The sequence below is a fragment of the Puma concolor genome, chromosome C2 (genome assembly GCF_028749965.1).
Source record: "Puma concolor isolate L17-30 chromosome C2, mPumCon1.1.hap2, whole genome shotgun sequence".
In the NCBI taxonomy this organism is placed as follows: Eukaryota; Metazoa; Chordata; class Mammalia; order Carnivora; family Felidae; genus Puma; species Puma concolor.
In genome coordinates, this window is record NC_141675.1 from 14861895 (window position 1) to 14884181 (window position 22287).

A 22287-nucleotide genomic window follows, 5' to 3' on the forward strand; every position below is an offset into this window, starting at 1 on the left:
GATTATTAAGAGCCAATGTGAGCAAAAGTTCTGGAAAAGAAGCATTTGCAGGTTGCTAAGGACTTACTGGGTATAATGTTTGATGAAAAAGTTGTCAGCGACAAAGCTAACTTTAGGATTTCATCGTGTCTCAAGTGTCACAAGCCTAAAAAGATATGTGTACAAACATGCTCACTGGATCAGAGGTTGTAACAGAAACTGTGAAAATGCCCATCAGTAACAGAATGTCTAAGTAAATTATGGTACACTCATGAGAGTGCAACCCCAATAGGAAATCACGAGGTAGATCCACATTTACGGATCTGAAAACATGGCCAGGATGCTATTAAGTTAACAAAAGAAAAGTTGTAAAACAATTGTCTATCATATGATTCCATTGTTCTATAAAAGTTACAATAGATGGAGAGGTAGGTGATCTTTATGTTGCTTTTGTTACCTTTGAGCCTTCATCTTGGCATTGAACTGAGTCTTTAAGCTCTTGTGCTTGTGAGCACAGGTGAAATTCAGGAGTCCCATCAACCATCCTCACCCGGAACCACGTAGGCAGAACCACAGAGGGGTGCCTAGGATACTCAATTCAAGAAGGGAGCACTTGGGTCCTTTAAGAAACTTTATAAAATAGGGGTGCCTGGGTGGCTCTGTCAGTTAAGCATCTGACTCTTGATTTCGGGTCAGGTCATGATCTCATGGTTCATGAGATCAGTCCCATCAGGCTCTGTGCTGCCAGCTCAGAGCCTGCTTGGGATTCTCTCTCTCTCTCTGCACCTATTCCACTCGCACATGCAAGAGCTCACACATACTCTGTCTCTCAAAATAAATAAATAAAGTTTATAAAAGAGAGAAACTTTATAAAATATGCAAAAGAGTGTGTATGTGTGTGTGTGCACGTGTGTAAACAGTAACTCAAAGTAACAGTGGTTTGGAGCAGAGAGAATACATGATTACAACCCTTGTGCATGTATCCATTCAACAATCAGTCAGTAAATACTCATTGAGTGTTTTCTGTGTGCCTTGCTAGTCTAAGTGCTGGAAATACAGTAGTAAAGCAAAGTGCGTACTTTCATGGAGCTTATATTTTAGTTCCGTCACTACTGAGAATGCAGATGAACATGAATCGCCTCCCCTCTGAAAGTTACTTCCTCTAATTTTGGCCTGAGATTATTCTAGTTCTTGCTCTGAGGCCACATTTTCCTGACCCCTTAAAAGAATTCTAATTGATTCTGAATTGATGAAAGTTAAAGTTTAGGATTAATTTTAATGCTGGCTTTGAGCGGCGATTGGATTTCCTATTCCAATTTGAAATTACTCTTCTCACCTTTCTGCGTACATCATCACCACCACAAACTACTTAGTAACTATGACACTAACAGGTTTGCCAAGACGCCCTCCCCAGGAGCCACAGAAAACTTCTTCACTCTTCTTAATCTCATTCCATTTCTCTTTAATTCAGTTCTCAGCAGCTCTCTTATTGAATGGATAAAGCCATCTCCTTCCAAACGTGATCCCTCATTTTCCACCTTGAAAATATCTCTGAGCCTTTAACATTCTCTCTGGCCTCAAAGGGGGAGATCTTCTTTGTAAACTCCTTCTGCATTTATCTCTTTCCTTCCCCACAGCATCAATCTTTCTTGTACTGATTTCTTTGCCTTTACCTTCAAACATAAAGATCTCTTTTAAAGGCACAGAATAAAACTGCTTTCAGACCCTGCTGCCTCTCAAGCTAGGGGCTCCCTGCCACCAAACTCTTCGAGTTGGGCTCACCTCGGGCTGCCTCTCTCCCTGTCGCTGGCTTCCTTACTCCCAGTGGCCTTTCCTCACCTCAGAAGCTGCACTCACAAAGCTCCCGAGGCAACCAATCACCCAATCCAGTCCTCTTTTTCTCATTTTCCTTTTGCTTTTGCTTTTGGTGTTTGTTTTTTTTCTAAAGTTGTTTTGTTTTGTTTTGAACACAATTGTCTACCTTCTAACCCTTGAACCACTCTCTGTTGGCCCCCTTAAGCTTCTAGTTTCCAATCTGCTTGTTCATTGGTCCCAGTCTGATGCTTTCAGAATCCTCTCCTACGGACTACCAATTGCCACTGTCTACAGCTGCCTAACCCATTATTCACATACCCTTCGGGGTCTGCCCCACCTAATTCTCCAATTCTGACTTCTTTTCCAAGGGCCACCTCTGCATCTCCAGTCATCTACCAGACAGCTGCATTTGGGTAGTAGTCTGACAGACTAAATTAAGTATGTCTGAAGCCAGACCCTTCACCTTCCCTGAGAAACTAAGCCTGATGTTTGGCTCTCACCTCTCTCAATAGTCTGTTTGGCCACACTTACTCTGTTTCCCAAGACCAGATTCTTTGTAGCTTTTCTCATTCCCATTGTTTATTCTTTCTTTCTTTCTTTCTTTCTTTCTTTCTTTCTTTCTTTCTTTCTTTCTTTCTTTTTATTTATTTTAATTTTTAATGTTTTATTTATTTTTGAGAGAGACAGAGCATGAGTGTGGGAGGAGCAGAGAGAGAGGGAGAAACAGAATGCGTAGCAGGCTCCAGGCTCTGAGCTGTCAGCACAGAGCCCGACGTGGGCTCAAATCCATGAATGCGAGATCATGACCTGAGCCAAAGTTGGGTGTCAACTAACTGAGCCACCCAGGTGCCCCTATACTTTCTCTTCTTAAATGAATATATGCTTCTGAAGGAAAATGGCCATTGCATGCGTTAGGAATTCTGCTCGTTTGCTAGTTACAGAGACCTGAATTAACAGTGAATTAAACATGGTGGAATTTATAAAGAAATAATATGACAAGCAGCCTAGGACTGGTGTTCATCAGAGAGACTCAGACTCTATCCTTATGCTTTGTCTTCCTTAAACTGTGGCTATCAACATTAGAGTGTCTTCATTAACACGGTATAGCTGTTGGAGTTTCAGCCATCAAGTCTACATTCAGGCGGGAATGAAGAGGAAATAGGGAACAACAAAATAATGTTTCCTAGATGAGTCATTCCCTTTCATTGGGCTCTCCAAAAGCTCCCTACCCACCCAATGACTTAGGCTTAAATCCAGTCAAGACAGGCTGTGAAAATGCAGTGTTTTAGGTTACATTACCATTTTGAATAAACTTCATGTTTTGTTAGTAAGAAAGGAGAAAATTGGTTCCACAAATATGTATTGATCATATTTTATGTGCCAGACCCTGTTCTAGTTCCTAGGAATAAAACAATGAACAAAATGCATAAAGATTCTACCCTCATGGACCTCACATTAATAGTGCATGGACAGGGGCGCCTGGGTGGCTCTCTCAATTGAGTGTCCAACTTTGGCTCAGGTCACTATCACATGGTTTGTGAGTTCGATCCCCGCGTCGGGCTCTGTGTGGATGGCTCAGAGCCTGGAGCCTGCTTCGGATTCTGTGTCTCCCTCTCTCTCTGTTCCTCCCCTGCTCACACTGCATCTCTCTCTCTCTCAAAAATAAATGAAGATTAAAAAAATTTAAAAACAATAGTTCATGGACAAAGTAAATAGACAAATAATCCAGTAAACTTATACTGAATTATCTTATAAGATAATTTTTTGTGGAGACCTGAAAGAAGTGTCAAAGCAAGATACGCAGATATCTGAGGGAAGAACACTTTAGGCAAGAGAAGAGGGAGTGCAAAGGCCCTGATGAAGGAAGGTGTTTGACATGTTTGAGTAAAGAGAGGACTGATGGGATGGAATGGAGGAGAAAGACAGGAGCAGTAGGAGATGAAGTCATAGTAGCAGGGAGAGGCCAGGTAGTAGGAACTCTAGAACAATGTTTTTCCAGTGAGTCAGATGCAAAGCCATTGGTGAGATTTCAAAGAATCACTCTGGTTCTTCATAGAGAATAGACAGTGGGAAGATCCAGGAGAAACTGAGAGGTCAGTTAGGAAGCTATTGGAATAATCTAGTTAAAAGATAATGATGACTGGAGGATCAGACTTTGAATCTGTTTTGAAGATAGGGATGGCATAACTTACTAATGGTTGGGGTATGATGAAAATGATTAAAGGGATATTGAATAGAAAACTAGAAGACTCTACCACTGCTTTGTACATATTTTTTTCATATTTCTCCAAAGTGCCTATTACAGTGCTATGCACATAATAAATCTTCAATAAGTATTCACCAAATAAGTAGATTTTAATATTTTCAGAGGACTACTTAAAGAATTTTTTCCCCAAGACACCCACCATTAATGATTTAAAAACGTACAGAAAAACCTAAATCCTAAAAGCAGACACTGCAACTATATTTTCCTTTGGCTTCTTGTTAGTGACAACTACTTCTAAAAGCTTAAGGAAGAGAAAATACTGGGAAAAACAATTAGTTTGGGTCATTATTAATAGAACATTCAAGAAGAAATAAGGTACCAAATCTCCCATCCAACCATGATGGAATTTACCTGCTGTGTAAATGCCTATTCAGACCAAGTCATTTTCACACTTGTGTGTGGGGTATCACATGAGGGCATATTTGGTGAGAAAAAACAATTGACGTGGTAGCTGTGTAGGAGATGGAAAAAAGAAGAGAAGAGAGGTTTTTAAAAAATATCCCCAAACTAACAAATTGACTGAAATATATGAAAGGAGAGCATCACCATCAACATGGAGTCTCATGTGAAATGCTCAATGCCATCTGCGGGTATGCAAAGCTCTGAGTTGGAGAGAACTGTTTTCAGTCATCTTGTCTCATGTAATAACCCTGTAGCTCCATTCTTTGAGGATCCTTGGCCTCCTGGATTGGTGCGACATAGAATAAAAAAGTGAGAAGGGAATTCAAAGATATTCTTGGGTATTTTCCAGTTGTTACGTGATTTTATGTTAAATGAAAGCACTTAGCTAGCAACAAGATGGCTCTAAAACACAGTCCTCCTAACACCAAGGATGGGGCCTTTTATTCATCACTTTTCCGCAACCACTAATGCTTATTTCTCTACTACCACCGCCCACCCACAGGAATAAAATTAATGATATCTCTACCATAAGACATATTCTTCTCGCCCACCCAAGTCGCAGCTTGGAACTCTTTTTTTGGTGTGCCCCTGAATCTGAAAGTTAAACGCAAATGAGATTCTCAGAAAATTATTATTGGGCTCAATTCAATGCCCTTGGGCCTCAGAGAGCTTAATATGTCCAAGTACTCTGAGCCTCCAATGGGATGGGAACGCAAAAGGGTTCCATTCAAGTAAATGGGCATCCTTTCCTTCCAAAGGTTGAATGAGAAAGGGCGCTTAGGTCAGAATAGCCTGCTGTGAGCTACCATTTCCAATTCATCTTCTTCCTGTAGCTGTGGGGAGGGGAACATTTCATTAACAAAATCCCAGCCAGATCAGACTCTGTCATCACTATTGATTCTCCTCTCAGAAAGCCCACTGTGTCTCCAGCACTGCCCTCGGTTTCAGTCAATACTATCTATCTCTCTTCCGAGAAATTTAGAGAAAAAGAAAAAGAATCACCAAGATGAGAAAAAGCTAAAAACAAGAATGACAACAACAATGGCAATGAAAGATAAAAATGGAAGACTAGGGAAGGAGAGAGGAAAAGGACTTGTGATTTATTGTTGTTCTTGTTGTTATAATGATTATTTTAAAAATCCAGCTCCTTCTTAGAAATTTGGAAAAAGGCACCAACATTTCAATTCACAGGGACATAGATTACTCTATCTTGGTCAGACCTTATTGAAATCTTTAGTCATTATACTATTTGTATTAACTCTAGAACTTCTGGGCTTTATTTTGGACAGTGGGATCTGATGGGATTTTCTAGCATCCATATCTAGATTTCTCCATGTTTAGAATGTTGGACAGAAGGAGAGGTGACTATACTCTGGTCACAGGATTTTACTTTGCAGACGGCATGCCTGGCTAAGTAATTGGTTCTCAGGGACATGCAACAGTGAAAAAAAAGACTGACAGGCTGGCCTTTTTCTTAGAGAATAGGCTTGGTTTCCCCGTGAGGTCTTCATTCTGTGCCACCTGTCTCTAGGATTTTCTACCCCTGAGACTGGCTAGCTGTTAGCAGCCCATGCTACAATCCCCTCTTTCCTGCCTACAGGGACAGGGATATAACTAGTATTTCAAAGCTCAGTTGAACCCCTACCTAGCTTTGGTTAAAAATGAATTTGGATCCTAGGCTGCGTTTTGTGTTGGCACCTATCTAAACACTAGTATTTTATTTTAAAAAATAAAATTTAAAGCCACCTAGGAAGGAGAGAAAGGTTGCCCCGGAAGAGAGTTAGTAGCATTAGGACTAAAAGAAATGTATTAACAGGAGAGCCTCACCCAGATAGTTATGAAGGTAGTGAAAGTCTTCATCCATTGACAACCTCTAATTGTTTGAGGACATTGAACAAGTGCTATGGAGCACGATGGCAGAAATGCCAACCGGCATGAACATAGACCAGGCATCACTTTTCTCCAAAGTTTTTATGTTTGGTTTTCTTTTTTTTAATGTTTTCTTTCTTTTTGTAAGAATGCAGGCATGTACCTGCATGCAAGCGGGAGAGGGGCAGGGAGAGAGGGACACAGAGGATCCAAAGTGCAGGGCTCTGCACTGACAGCAGTGAGCCCCATGCAGGGCTTGAACTCACGGAACTCATGTACCATGAGATCATAACAGGAGCTGGAGTCGGAGGCTCAACTAACTGTGCCACTCAAGGCCCCCCATCTTTTTTTTTTTTTTTTTCTAGATACAGTAGAAGGTAGAGATGCTGCTCTGGGCAGCGGATTCTACAGACTCCTGGGCTCCCAATCCTATTCTCTGCAGAGAATCAGGTGGGGGTCTGTACATCAGAAAGAATTATGCCTAGTGTGTACAGTTACTTTGGACTCAGGAATATATATGCTAAATGGAGCATTGAAGGAGGCAGGTGAAGAACCCTATAAATTGTTTTGTTCAAATGCAGTATTGAGAAACATTTAGCTGTAAAACCCTGTTTCCTTAGTTTCAGTATTTGCTAGGCTAGTGAGTTATAAAGAACTGCAGATGGAAAAAAAAATCTCAACAATTTGTTTTTCTCTTAGGAATTCACAGGAGTGTTGTTTCTCAGCCTCTGGGGTGTGATCCTGTCTGCATTTGTAAATCTTTTAGTGAACGGAAAAATAATACCCTTCTCATTCTGTCTGTGGTCTCTGAGTGGAATGGGCTGTGCAAAGGAGTCAAATGAAAACAGATCCTAGGCCGGCCCAGGTAAGATGGCCAGAGACCTCCTGAGGCTTTTGATTCCACCTATATAAAAGTTCTTGGAGCGGCTATTTAATGCTTGAATGTAAAACGGTGTGCACGCTAGGGGCAGTCTAGGAGGGCTCTGTATCCACAAACAGAAAGATGAGAAATGACATACCACAGAAGGCTGGAGGATTACTAATAAGCAAATCTCGTTTATCGTTAGATGTCGAGCCTGGATCTCCAAACAAGGGGTGGGTCTGGAGAAAGGATCTACATTAGAAATGTCAGTCATGGAGTCTACTCCATTTACATCCCCTTTATATGAAACAGCACATCAGTAGCCCCGATGAGGACACAGGAAACCTACTGCCCTCCCGGTCATGGGGCAAGGGAGGAGCGCCTGCCCTAAGGGCAGCCATGTTGTGCCACCAGTGAGTCATAATATGGTCACGCTGGCTCCATCAGAGACCGTCTCTCTGAAAATGGACTGAGGCAGTAGTGGAAGAACCCATGCTTGGCTGTGGAGTCGTTACTGTCACCACTCTGGTTTGACTTATCAAAGCCTCATGCCTTTGTTTCTCCTCCACCCCCAGGGCCTAGACAGCCTATGTGTAACTTGTACCACTGTCACCTCTCTACTTGTTTATTACTTATTTATAAGTATATAATTATATATACTTAATCAATTGCATGATTATTATATATACTGCAATTGATGCAGTATATATGCAATTGATGCAATTGATGATTTAAGAAAATATCCCAAGCTTGTGAGCGTGCTTCACCATGACAAGTAAATATGGAAAATGTTACCATCAACAGGGTAATGTATTCTCTATTTGTCACCTTCAGTTAGAAACTACACACCTTGGGCTCAAAAAGTCCACTTCAAGGTGTGAATCTAGTTCTCAATAAAGACAGAATGATTTTCCTAATTCAGTCAAACAGACTGATATCACTGACCCTGTTCATGCAGTTTAAGCTTCGTAAAATATCCCCTTAAAATACAGACTAACAAAACCAAGAAGGACTGCTCTATATCCATTGGCAAGAAACACTGTCGACCAAGTACCACAGACTGGGCAGCTTACACAACAGAGGTTTGTTTTCACACAGCTCTAGAGGGTAGAGTTATGAGTTCGAGAGTGAGCCAAGTTCATTTCTTCCGAGGCCTCTTTTGTTAGCTTAGAGATGGCCATCTTTTAACATGTTCTCTTTTATAGTTAAAACACTTTTTTTTAATTTTGGTAGGTACACTTCACCTGAGATCTACCCTTCTGAAAAAATTTTAAGTGCACAATTCAGTGTTGTTAACTGTAGGTACAATGTGATACAACAGCTCACTAGAACTTACTCATCTTGTGTAACTGAAACTATGTACCCATTGTACAGCAGCTCCCCTCTTCTTTCCCCTCAGCCCTTGCCAACTGCCATTCTACTTTGTTTTTATGAATTTGACAATTTTAGAGACTTCATATAGGTGGACGCATACAGCATTAGTCCTTCTGTGACTGGCTTATTTTACTTAGCATAACGTCCTCCAGATTCAGCATGTTGCTGTATATGGCAAGATTTCCTTCTCTCTCTCTATTTTTTTAGTTTGTTTATTTATTTTGGGAGAGAAAGCGCATGAGCAGGGGAAGGGCAGAGAGAAAGGGAGAGAGAATTCCAAGCAGGCTCTGAACTGTCAGGTCAGCGTGGAGCCCAACTTGGGGCTCAAATCCATGAACTGTGAGATTAGGACCTGAGCCAAAACCAAGAGTCAGATGCTTAACCAACTGAGCCACCCAGGCACCCCGATGTTCTTTTGTTTTAAGGCTAAGGAATATTAATTCCATTGTATGTGTATACCACATTTTCTTTATCCATTCATCTGTTGCTGAATATTTAGGTTGTTTCCATGTCTTGACTATTGTAAACAATACTTCAGTGAACATGGGAGTGAAAATATCTGAGATCCTGATTTCAATTCTTTGGGAGATATACCCAGAAGTGGCATTGCTGGATCATATGATAATTCTATTTTTAATTATTTGAGGCACTTCCATACTATTGGCAGTGATAACTTCACCATTTTACATCGCCACCAACAGTGTACAAGGGTTTCTATCTCTCCACATCCTTGCCAACACTTATCTTTTGTGTTTTGGATAGTAACTATCCTAACAGGTATGAGGTGATATTTCATAGGTTTTTTATTTTCATTTCCCTAATGATTAGCAATGTTGAGTATCTTTTCATAACTTGTTGAGTATTTTTTACCTTTTTTGGAGAGATGTCTATTTAAGTCTTTTGTCCATTTTTAAAAACAGGTTATTTGGACTTCTTGCTATTGAGTTGTAAGAGTTTCTTATGTATTTTGGATATTAACCCCTTATCTGTTAGATGGTTTGCAAATATTTTCTTCACTCTGTTGATTGTTTCCTTTGCTGTGTAAAAGCTTTTTAATTTGTTATAGTTCCACTTATCTATTTTTGCTTTTGTTGCTTGTGCTTTTGATGTCATAGGCAAGAAATCATTGTCAAGATCAATATTATGAAGATTTTCCCGTTTTCTTCTAGAACTTTTATAGTTTCAGGCCTTATATTTAAGTTTTTAACCTAATTGGAGTTGATTTTTGTGTGTGTGGTGGAAGATAAGGGTCCAATTTCATTCTTTTGCATGTTGATTAGATGGCCTTCTTCTTCCTATATTCACATGATCTCCCCACTGAACTTTTTTGTTTCCAAATTTCCTATTTTTACAAGGACAGTAGTCCTATTGGATTAGAGCCCACCTGAATGACCCCATTTATACCTAATTATGTCTTTAAAGATCCTATGGCTTTATACAGTCACATTCTGAGATGCTGAAGGTTAAGACTAAAACATAGGAATTTTGGAGGGACACATTTCAATCTATAACACTAACCAAATAAAATGCTGTAATTTCAAGAGTAAGGATGTAGTGACTCCTTCCTTCTGTGGTTTAAATAAATAGAAATACTATTACAGTATGTACAAATGAAAAGTGACCTGTTGGCATGGATTTAGGTAAATTACCTTAATTCTCCATATTTCAATTTTTCTGTGTATAAATCAGAAAACAAATGTATTCCCTATCCTCTCTGAACTTTTCTAACCGGTCAAAAATTTCAATCTTTAAAAATGATTTTGTCAGGGCACCTGGGTGGCTCAGTCTATCGAGTGTCTGACTCCTGATTTCAGCTCAGGTCATGATCCCAGGATCGTGGGATTAAGCCCGGCTTCAGGCTCCGCACTGAGTATGGATCCTGCTTAAGATTCTCTCTCTCTCTCTCTCTCTCTCTCTCTCTCTCTCTCTGTCTCTGTCTCTCTCTCTCTCCCCTGTCCCTCTCCCTGCTCATGTGCTCACTCTCTCTCTAAAAAAAAAATGATTTTGTCATCTTCAAAATCTCGTATGTATTCATTTCCCTGTGGTTTTTATTACAGTGTGGCCATTTCCAGGTTGCTGTCCCCTGACTCAACATTCATAATAGCTCCAGGATGCCCCTTGGAGAGCAAATACTCTCTTGCCACTTTGCAGATGAGGACATCAGTATACAAGGAGATTAAGGGATTAAGGAAGCTAATAACATTTCCAAAATCATATATATTAAGTTGTGACCTTAAAAATGGAACCAAAATTACTTGACCTGTTATCCAATAGCATTTCAACTACACTCTTAATATATCACAATTTTGAATAGCAGCTTTTGATGAGAAATAGAAGAATAAGAGAACAGTGTCCAGAGACTAAAGAGTTAAAGTACTAAGAATCTTAGTTCTTTTTTCTGGAGCTGGCTTCCGTTTCCATAGGATTAACTAGAGTAACATGGCTCCAATGAGGGTTGAAATTTTTGGCATCGTCAACATTTTATGTATCTCTAGTGTCTTTCCAGGCACAATGTTTATAAAATGATGGTGATGGCCTCCCACAAATGAGTCATGTTGTATGGTTTAGATAAGTTTCCTCAGCTGATAATCATGAACTGAATATCATTGTGGCTTTTTCCTGGACTTGCTTCAGTGCTGAATTTCATCCAAAGCCTGTGTTCACACATTTATTTTCTTGTAATATCCATTGGCAATTTCATTTCCAGTGGATTGTTGGACTTCTTACTTATTAATTTCCCCAAGCTCATTAGTTAGTATTGACGTTTACCCCTTGTCTTATGTTGATTGCAAATATTTTTTGACAGATTTTCAGCTATCTTTTTATGGTGTATTTGCCATATCCAAGTGAAGATTGTATTTTGTTTTTCATAGTAAAATCTATCAAATATTGCCTTTACTGTTTCTGAATTCTGTGACTTGCTTGCCAAGATTATGTAATAATTAGTTAAATTTTGGCCTCATTTTTAAATGTTTTTTTAATTTTTTTAACATTTATTTATTTTTGAGAGACAGAGCATAGCGGGGGAAGGGCAGAGAGAGAAGGAGACACAGAATCAGAAGCAGGATCTGGGTTCTGAGCTGTCAGCACACAGCCCGACACCGGACTTGAACCCATGAACTGTGAGATCTTGACCTGAGCTGAAATCTCAGTATCAACAGACTGAGCCACCCAGGTTTTGAAAAACATATTTCACTTTCAAATTCACCAGGAATTTTTGTGTTTGTGATGAAAGAAGGAATATAACTTTATTTTATTTTTTGACTGTATAATCCAATTTCAGCAAAAATTTTATTAAATCATCTATCTTTTCTATACCTTAATCATACTCAATTCCCACTGTATATGAACCAGGTTCTCTATTCTATTTTTCACCATTAATTCTTTTTTTCCTGTTCTTATACCATTATCACACTACTTAATTTCTGCAAATTCTTATTATGTTTTGATATTTAATGAGGCAAGTTCTGTGTCTTTCTGAAATTATCTTGAGCTTTCTAGCACATTTACTCTTCCAGAATAATATTTCAGTTATTCAAATGGTATATATTTTGTAAGTTTATTTATTTATTTTTTAGAGAGAGAGAGAGAGACACAACAATGAGTGGGAGGAAGGGCAGAGAGAAAGAAGAGAGAGAGAATCCCAAGCAGTCTCCGCAAGAACCCGACACAGGGATCGATCTCACGAACCATGAGATCATGACCTGAGCAGAAATCAAGAGTCGGACGATTAACCAACCGACCCACCCAGGCATTCCTCAAATGGTTCTTTAAAAATGCCGTTGAGTTTTCTAGTTTACTTCAGTTCAGTTTTTATTTTAAAAATGATTAAACCATAGACTAAAATATAAATAGTTCATATGTAATTCTGGATTGACTAAGAAAGCGGATTTTACTACTTGAAAAAAAAACAACAAAAAATTAACTTCCATATGGCAAATATATCATAAACAGAGTTAGAAGACAGTTGACAGTCTGTCATAAAAAATATTTGCAAAGTAGTTGAGCAACTTTATATGTCAGGCATAAGGTGCTGGGCATTTCTCAATGAATAACTCAGGTGATAATTCCTGTGTGGAATTAACACTCTAACAGGGTAAAGCCAACAATAAACAAGGAACACAATAAATAATTATCGGCTAATTAGTAGGTACATATGCTATGAAAAAAGATACAAAGTAGAGGAGTCTGGTAAAAGAGTCAGAGTTCCCTGGATGGAAAAAGTGTTGAAGTTTTGAATAGGGTGATAGGGAAAGGTTTCAATGAGGAAGGGATATTTGGGCAAAAATTGAAGAAGGTGAAGGAGTTAACCATGTGAATAATGAGAATTATTGATTGGGATTGGTGTTTATAAAATCATTTGGGGAGAGTTGATATATTATGGATTCTTCTTATCCAAGAATCAAGTGTGTCTTTCCATTTATTTAGGATTTCCTTTAATTCCTCCAGAAAATAATTTATATCTTTGTATATCTTGGGTATTGATGGGGTCTTCCACATTTTCAGTTAGGTATATTTCTAAATAATGTATGATTTTTACTCTTGCTATTTGTGGAAATGGAACTTTTATATTTTATAATTTTTTATTTCTAGTGCATAGAAGTATTGATTTTTGCTTCTACATCTTCTATCCTCCATGTATTGGACTCAACTCTTTTATTGGTTGCAGTTTTTCAATTTGTAAACAAATTATAAACAAATTATATGGTTGTCTGTAGACAACCACTGTAACTAAAAATGTAAGTGGTTCTATTATTTTCATGTCTTTGTCTCTTTTATTTACTTATCTCAAGTATCAACTAAAACTTCAAAAATACCATTGAATACTACATGTATTAACTGGCATCTATGCTTTTTTCCTGATATAAATGGGATGTTTCAAACTATTTTACCTTTAATTATGATGTTTGTTCAAGGTTTTCAATAGACTACTTTTATCAATTTAATGAAATTTGAGTCAGAACCAGATGTTAAAATGATAAGCTTTTAACAACCATCTGTTGCAATAATTATGCTATTTTGCTCTTTTATATGGTCTATAATTTTCTTTTTTTGGATAATAATAGGAATTCTCTCTCTTGGACCTTAAATGAACAGCCTTGAAAATTGTCTGGACTTTGTACATATCGTATTGTTAACCGCGCAGTTTCTTCTGTAGTTACAGATCTACTCATGTGTCTATCCTTGATTTTGCTGAAAGATCATCTATTTCTTCTGGACTTGTACATACTTTTTTTGGTATCAAGATGTATAAGTCATCCTTCTACCATTTTCTTCTTGTTTTCATTTCCCATTTTTGTGGTTATGACTTTTTTCTTATCACTAATATTGCTTAGTGACTTATTTTCTCCTTTTCTTGAATAGATGTGCCCAAAGTTTTACTATTGCATTGGACTTTTAGGAGAACAAGTTTTAATTTTATTAAGTCTGCTTTTATTATTTTATTTTATTTTATTTTATTTTATTTTATTTTATTTTTATTTTATCACGGTTTTATCATTACTAATTCCATCCACTTTCTTTAGTTTTACCAGTCTTCTTTTTAGTTTTCTAAATTTAGTGCTTATACACTTATTTTCCTTTTTAAAATTAATGCAGAATCTTAACAAAGTAAATGTAAGCACAAAGATTATAAAATCAATTACTACTACAAAGTGGATAACCATCAACCCCCCAGAAAAGCAACTGTCCCCTGCACCACTCCTTTATATATTCCAGTTCTGTTTCTTAGAGGAAACCACAGATAAATCTTTTACTATTGTATTTGGTCCTTACTTACTATCCTACAATTAAAAATTACTTCTTTTGTTATTTATTGATTTGTCAGTTTTAGATATTATCCATAACTTATTATCTATATACTTCTGTTAGGCTTTGCTTTGTTACAGAAATTCCATATAACCCAACATCCTCTTAGACTACAACTTGGCTTAAGTTATAGTCAGTATTTACAATATAATGATTGTGTAAAAATATAGTTTGCTATCGAGCCATATAGTCTTTTCTTTCTTGTGTACTTTTTCTTTTTCTCTGGAGTTAATATTTATCCTACCTTTTCTTTTGTTTAGTAGTCTATGTATGTAAGGCAATGATTTTCCAAATGTTCCAAGAGAAACCTATCACTTTTTCCTCAAACAGTAAAGCACAGAAAATAATCTTTTGAGCACATTTCTGTCCTGGTTACTTGCTCACCCCAGTTCCCCAGCCTCCAACTCCATCTGGACTGGCTGGCCTCTAGAAGAGTTGTAGAGATGCTGCCCAGACACTTCCTTCCATTCTTCTCTGATCTAAAATCCTGTATTTCCTGGATCTCATGTTTTTGCTCCTTTCTTTCTTCCTTCCTTTCTTTCTTTCTTTCTTTCTTTCTTTCTTTCTTTCTTTCTTTCGTTCTTTCTTTCTTTCTTTCTCTCCTTCCTTTTCTTTCTTTCTTTCTTTCTTTCTTTCTTTCTTTCTTTCTTTCTTTCTTTCTTTCTTTCTCTCCTTCCTTTTCTTTCTTTCTTTCTTTCTTTCTTTCTTTCTTTCTTTCTTTCTTTCTTCCTTCCTTCCTTCCTTCCTTCCTCTCTTTCTTTCTTTCTTTCTTTCTTTCTTTCTTTCTTTCTTTCTGAGAGAGAGATAGAGAGCTTACATGTGCATGAGTGGGGGAGGGATAGAGGGCAAGAGAGAGAGAGAGAGAAAGAATCTCAAGCAAGCACCATGCTTAGTGCAGGCCCCGACGTGGGGCTTGATTCCACGACCGTGAGATCATGACCTGAGACGAAATCAAGAGTCCCACGCTCAACCCACTGAGCCACCCAGGCACCCCTCAGTTTTCATTTTATTCTCATTTTACTGAAGTACATCCTCCAAGATTTTCCATAAGAACAATGAATGGGAGATGCTTGTAAGTCTGATTTACCTCAATTTTAGGCTCATGTTTAATTGATGGTTTGGCTAGATATGCAGCTCTGGTTTAAAAATCATTTTCTCTTGGTTCTGAAGGCATTGTTCCACTACCTTTCAGCATCTAGTATTCAAGATTAAGAAATGTAGTGATTCTCATTCCCATGTCCTTGTTTATGACCTATTTTTACATCTTCTTTCCACCTACAGGATTTTGAAATTTTTATACTGATGCATGTTGGTAGGTGTCTTTTTCACTCCATTTGATGGGCCCTCTCAATCTATAGATGTACCCTTTGGGTTTGCAAGTTTTCTTGTAAGTTTTCTCGATAATTTTCTCCTTTCTATATCCCCAGTTTTCTCTGTGTAGCTACTGACAGTGGGATGCCACATTCTTGGCTTGATCCTCCAATGTCCTCATGTGGTCTTTTCCATATTCCACTTATTTGCTTATTTATTAATTCTTTGATTTATTTTAGCTTCTGTGAAGTTTCCTTAACTTTATCTTTGACTTCTTCTACAGAATTTAAAATTTCTAACAGCACATTCTCTATTGCCAAGAGATCTTTCTTATCTGCCAAGTATGCCTTTTTATCATTTGTCAGCGTGTTGTTTTCTTTTCTCTCTCAGGTCATAGTAGTTATTTTGAAACTTCCTTCTGCTATCCCCAGCCCCAAATTATTTTGGGATTCCTTTTCCCTGTTTTTTGGTGGTTTTCCTTTTCATTTAGGTAGATTTCTCAAAATGTTTAAAGATTGTTGACTGTCCCATCATATTTAAGATCTAGGCACTAAAATGCTGATAGGAATCTTATACACAGGTAAGTTAGTTGCATAGCGGAGGGACTCCAAAACGCCATGTTTGTTGAAGTATCCTCAAATGTCAGCGTTTCTAGTTCACTCACTTCAGACGGGAGTCAGCCACCCTTCTGACTGCTGGCATTCTGATGAGCAGTGTCAGGAAATTTATCTTCCTGTTCCCAGCCCTACTTCTTTCCCCTGCTCCCTTGTTTCATACTACTCCTGCGGTCCTCAAGGTTTAGGCCTCAACGTCTCAAGTCCTTTAGAACATCACCTTCAGTGCCACGTGGGCAGTGTGGGGACGTGGCCAGGTGTTTGGCTGCATAGCGGAGAAGGACCTAAGTGGCTGCTCTGTGGAGGGAACTCCGAATGGCCTCTCATGTCAGCCCCATGAACCCGTTGCACCTTCCATGCTCCCTGGTATCATTTGGAGCCAAGCTTGACAGAGGTACTGAGATGAATTGCATACTATTTGTTGATATCATTGTCTGCAGAAATTTGGATAACAATTTTAACTATTCAGTTAAATCAAGTGCTTTTCAACTTGCCAAATAATTGAAACTCCTCAGCTAAAGTTTTCTCCTCTCCCTCTTTGTCAATCGAGAGCATGTTAATATCTTTACTGGCATTCTAATATGGTTTGGGGAAAGAGAAAGTATAAATACCTGTGATCAAATGCCATGTAGTCACTTTTCTGGTTTTCTAATAAATGCAACCGAAGGCTAAAATTGTGCTATGAGTAACATAGGGCACAAAACCCAGCTTTTTGCATGAGGTTTTCTCATTATTATTTCTAAAAACTCACTTATATGAACAGTTACTAAACTATTCTGTGATTATTTTCAATTTTATTTTTTTAATTTTTTTTTAAAGTTTTTTTTTTTATTTTTTTTAACGTTTATTTATTTTTGAGACAGAGAGAGACAGAGCATGAATGGGGGAGGGGCAGAGAGAGAGGGAGACACAGAATCGGAAACAGGCTCCAAGCTCTGAGCCATCAGCCCAGAGCCCGACGCGGGGCTCGAACTCACGGACTGTGAGATCGTGACCTGAGCTGAAGTCGGATGCTTAACCGACTGAGCCACCCAGGCACCCCTTCAATTTTAAAATGAATCGATTTGTTTGGCTTTCATTTTCTTGCTAATTTTTAGTTTTATTAAAATACAGTCAGAGAATATGATCTATATGATTTCTGCTTTAAGGATTGATTTATTGTGAGTTTTCTTTGTTGTTTGTGCATTGCCAAATTTTCCATTGTCTCATGAATATTTGAAATTGCTACGAATTTACCGTATATCCATATTTTATCTAAAGTTAATTGCATATTATGTTAATTATGCTATTCATACTCATTATACCCTTACGTCTCACCTACTTCATCTGTCACATTTTGGCAGGGGTAATTTATTAGCCTTCCCTTATGCATATCGGTTTATTAATTTGTCCCTAAAATTCTTTTTTTTTTCTGGATGTGCCAGTAGAAGTTAAAAAGTTTCTTTACCCCTTTACCAATATAAAAACCCCTTTTTTGTTAAATTCTGTGACTTAGATTCTATTCAGTCTGTTTTTAACGTTGCATAACTATGTCACTTATTAGTATTTCAGAATATGTTTCTGTTCCATTTATTCTGAGCCTTTTTGTATCACTTCATTTCTGGAGCATCTCTTGTGAGTAACATATAACTGGTTGAATTTGTCACCACTCCATAAGTGAGGAGTGGTCTGTGCTACAGGCAATCGGACTGAGAGAGATTTTAAGCAGATGAATAGTATTATTGGATTTACATATAAAAAATTGCATACCCTTTCTAGAGATAGAGAAGAAAGTGGAAAGGAATGCGATTGAAGGCAGGTGGAATTTGGACTTAGGTTTCTAGCTTAAAATTTTAGTGCTCTGGCCCCATTTTAGTATTTATCTAAAAATGAAATGATAGGGGTGCCTGGCATGCTCAGTCAGTGGAGCGTGCAACTCTTGATCTTGGAGTTGTGGGTTCAAGCCCCGTGTTGGGTGTAGAGATTACTTAAACATAAAAATCTCTTTAAAAAAAATTTTTTTTAAAGTGAAATGATATCATTTAGATGTCCACAGCCTCTGGAAGAAAAATGGTGAGAAAGGAGGGTCTTACACCATAGTTCAAGAGACTGTCTACCAGGCACGAGGTAAACTGTTCAATGCTGTTTTAAGTTTTCAAAGATTATTTTCAAGAAGTAATGACCACATATTAGATTGCGGACTTTGTAAAGAATATGTCTTGTTCATCCTTATATCTACAGTACTTTATGCATGGTACATGTATGATTCATATTTTCCTTTATATAACTGAACTTAATTCAGAAGAAAGTGACTCGTGTTTCAGAATTATTTTTATGCCATTCATTCCACATTTCCTAAGACTCTCATGGTAGGTCCTTAAAGCTTAAATGGACTCCCATAATCAATATATAAATTAAATTGACCTTCTTATAACAGCTTTGAAGCTCAGCCAGTTGCTCTGAAAATCTAGCTCAAGGAAAAGGTTAGATGAAAACTGGGTTTATGTGTTCACTGGAAAGCCCCTTAGTCATGCTTCCTACCCCCACTTGAGAGCAATTCTATAGCTGTTAAGACAACCACAGTCACCTCACCCTCAACACTCCCTGTATATACACTGAAACCTCTTGGCCACTCTCTCTGTCTATATCCCTTGAAATTGCTCTCTAGTACCTCTAGCTCAGCAGGTGTTTTTCTTTCATGCATCCATTGAACAACCATTCATTTTACCCTTGTCATATTCCAGGCACTGTTCTTGGTGCTGACGGTCTAGCAATTGATAATGCCTGTTCCTCTGGCTGCGCTACTGGTGAGATCTGAAGCTGAGTCAGAAAAGGGTAGGCAGTATATGATATATGGTACAACACAGATGCCTTAAAAACATTGTGTTGAGTGAAAGAAGGCGTTCACAAGAGGCCATATAGTTTATGATGCCATTTATATGAAATGCCCAGAATTGGCAAATCCATGGAGGCAGAAAGTAGATGAGTGGTTGCTAATTAGGGGCTGAGGGGAGCAAGTAATGGCTATGGGTATTTGTATTAGTCACAGTTCTCCAACGAAACAGAACCCAATAAGGATGGGTATATGTATTTATTATAAGAGATTTAGCATGAGATTTAGTTCACATAATTATGGAGCTTGGAAAGTCCCAAGGTTTTTAGGTTGAGTTCTTAGCTGGACCCCCAGGAGAGCTGATGGTGTAGCTCTAGTCTGAAAGCTATTGGGATCAAGATCCATGAAGACCTGATGATCAGTTTGACTTCTTCAACTGATTGGATGTGGCTCACTCACATTAGAGAGAACAATCTACTTTACTCAGTCTCCCAATTTAAATGTTTATCACATCCAAAATCACCTTCACAGAAACACCTAGAATAATTTTTGACCAATAATTTTGACGAAAAATGGGCCCAATTGGGGCACCTCACTGGTCCAGTTGGTAGAGCATCTGACTCTTGATCTCAGGGTCATGAGTAATAGCCACATGTTGGGTGTAGAGATTATTTAAAAAAATTTAGGGGCACCTGTGTGGCTCAGTCAATTGAGTGTCAGACTCCTGATTTTGGTTCAGGTCATGATCCCAGAATCTTGGAATCAAGTCCTGGGTCAGGCTCTGTGCTGAGCATTGAGCCTGCTTAAGATTCTCCCTCTCTCTCATTCTCCCTCTATCTGCCACCCCTCTCATGCATGTGTGCTTTCTCTCCCTAAACAAAAAACAAACAAAAATTGGCCCAGTCAAGTTAACGCATATAATTAACCATCACAAGTTTGTTTTTTGGTGTGATAAAAATGTTCTAAAATTAGATAGTGGTGATAGTTATACAACTCTAAATATACTAAACCTGCTAAATATGTATGAAATATACTATACTAAATATATACACTAATATTATAAAACCCACTGAATTGTGCACTTTGAAAGAATAAATTGAATAATATGTAAATTAAATCTCATTAAAGTGATTTAAAAATAAACAAATACAATACATAAAAAATTGTAAATTTTGTAAATTTTTCAAAAATTAAGAATAAAAATAAATACAAGAAAGGGCAGTATCCGAAGAGTGATATGGGTGCTATGAGACATTCATCTAGAAAGTGCATCTAGTACCTTGCTTCTCCAAGTATGGTCCAGCAGCTTGGGCATGATCTGGGAACTTGTTAGAAGGGCAGAATCTCAGGCCCCACCTGCTGACTCAGCATCTGCATTTTAACAGAGTCAAGTGATTCAAATACCCAGTGAAATAAGAAGCTCTGATTTAGTGGTCTTACATTTTACTTATCATTTTATTTTGATCAATGAAATAATTTCTTAATCAACATCTTATATTGAAGCTTGATATATGAACAAATGAAAATTGAGCCTCTCTGGATGAAGAGAGTCTAGGAACCCTCAGCCCACCTGCTTGCCCCCACCTGATAGAAACCCCCAACCCCTCTGCCCTAGGAATCCAACACAAGTGGGTCAGATCTCTTTCTCTCTCTCTCAATCTCTCTCTCAAGTAAAGTTTATAATAACAACTTGTAGGCAAACTGACAAGACAATTAGTCCTCTCTTGTAGGAGAAAGAGAAGGAAGAGAAGAAGAGAAGGAAGGAAAGAAGGAAGGAAGAAATAAAGGAGAGATGAAAAAAAAAATAAAGAGGTCCCAACATAGACATACTCCTCTGCTCCCCAGAGCCCATTGCCTGCCCCAGATTTGCTGTCTTTTCCCATTGTGACCCAGGCTGTCTATGCTACACTTCATCTGACAGCGTGGAGTTGGCCTGTCCCAATGCACAATGCAAGAAAGAGACATTTCCTGGCACCTGTGTGTCATTGGGTGCCTCCAGCCAAACCCCACAGTTGAACCATCGGAAATGCACTGACCTTCCCTTAGGAGCCGACACCCTTCACTCATAGCATTCATTGGGCAATCAGATGGCATCCCAGTGACATTTTTCACAGCTGCTGGCAACAGCCTTTAATTCATCTGGTATTTAACCAGGGTGATGCATCCTCTGGCTATAACATGTTCGTTGGTGTGAGCTGAGTCTGGCTCATCTTCCGCTCCCTCTAGTTCAGGGTTTCACACCAACTTGTAGTCTGCAGGCAGTGCAGCAACTACACAAAGTGCTCTCCTTCCATCTTCTGTTTGTGCCTTGCATTTTTATTCTCCTTTTGTCAGCTCTCGGTCAAAGGAGAATTACAGAGCTGAAACACAATATTTCACAGAGAAGTAAAATAAAGCCTAGAAGCTCATGCAACTTGGAAATATCAGTCAGGATGTCATCAGAAACCAGCCTTTCTGGTTCCAGATGCATTTCCCCTGGACAAACATTGCCCCAGCGCTAGAGTCCTCAGCTTATAACAGGTCAAAGTGTTAGCCAGCTGATAGCTAGATCCAAGAATCACAGAAAGTTCTCTAGCATCTTTAAAAAAAAACATGGACTTTAAAAAATACCCCAAAAGATGTTTTTAACCCTTTCCAAAACCTCTTTGGTGTGAGATATCATGGAAGAAAATGATGATAAATATCTTCACATGCAGATTTTGGAATCAAAGCAAGACCATTCAGGAGAAATCATGGGTGTCTGCATAAGAACTGTAATTTCTTCAGTGTCCACATATTTCTGGGTTCAGCCTTTTGAATCACTCAGTGTTTGTCATTGGGAGGAAAGACACTTATCTAGGACCAGGGACAAAATGCAACTTTTGATGGAGTAAGTAGGAAATCTGTGAGTTGGCCAGTCATGCTTTAAGTCTCAGATTCTACAGTTAGATTTTCTACCCTTCCGTCATGCAAGGTTTTGCCTTTGGATGTGTGATGATAGTAATAAAAGGGTGCTCTGCCTGAAGAGAGGATAAAAGCATCACAAACACTTGGAAGACACTTCTTCAACCACAAATGAATAAGTGATTATCTTGGGCTAATCTTCTATTCTAAATGACCTAACAAAGGATACATCAATCCTGGTGTACACTCTTTGGGAAATCTGCTGTATCTCATAATTATTTGATCAGTATCT

General features: G+C 38.3%; 1 long non-coding RNA gene across 1 annotated transcript; it reads right to left on the reverse strand.

Moving 5' to 3' along the window:
• Positions 1-4130: 4130 nt before the first annotated feature.
• On the reverse strand, positions 4131-21472 carry LOC147577106 (uncharacterized). Its single transcript, XR_015255743.1, has 3 exons — positions 21149-21472; positions 20392-20483; positions 4131-4743 (listed from the first exon to the last, which is right to left on the reverse strand). It is a non-coding gene; the product is annotated as an uncharacterized LOC147577106 (long non-coding RNA).
• Between the last annotated feature and the right edge of the window lie 815 nt (positions 21473-22287).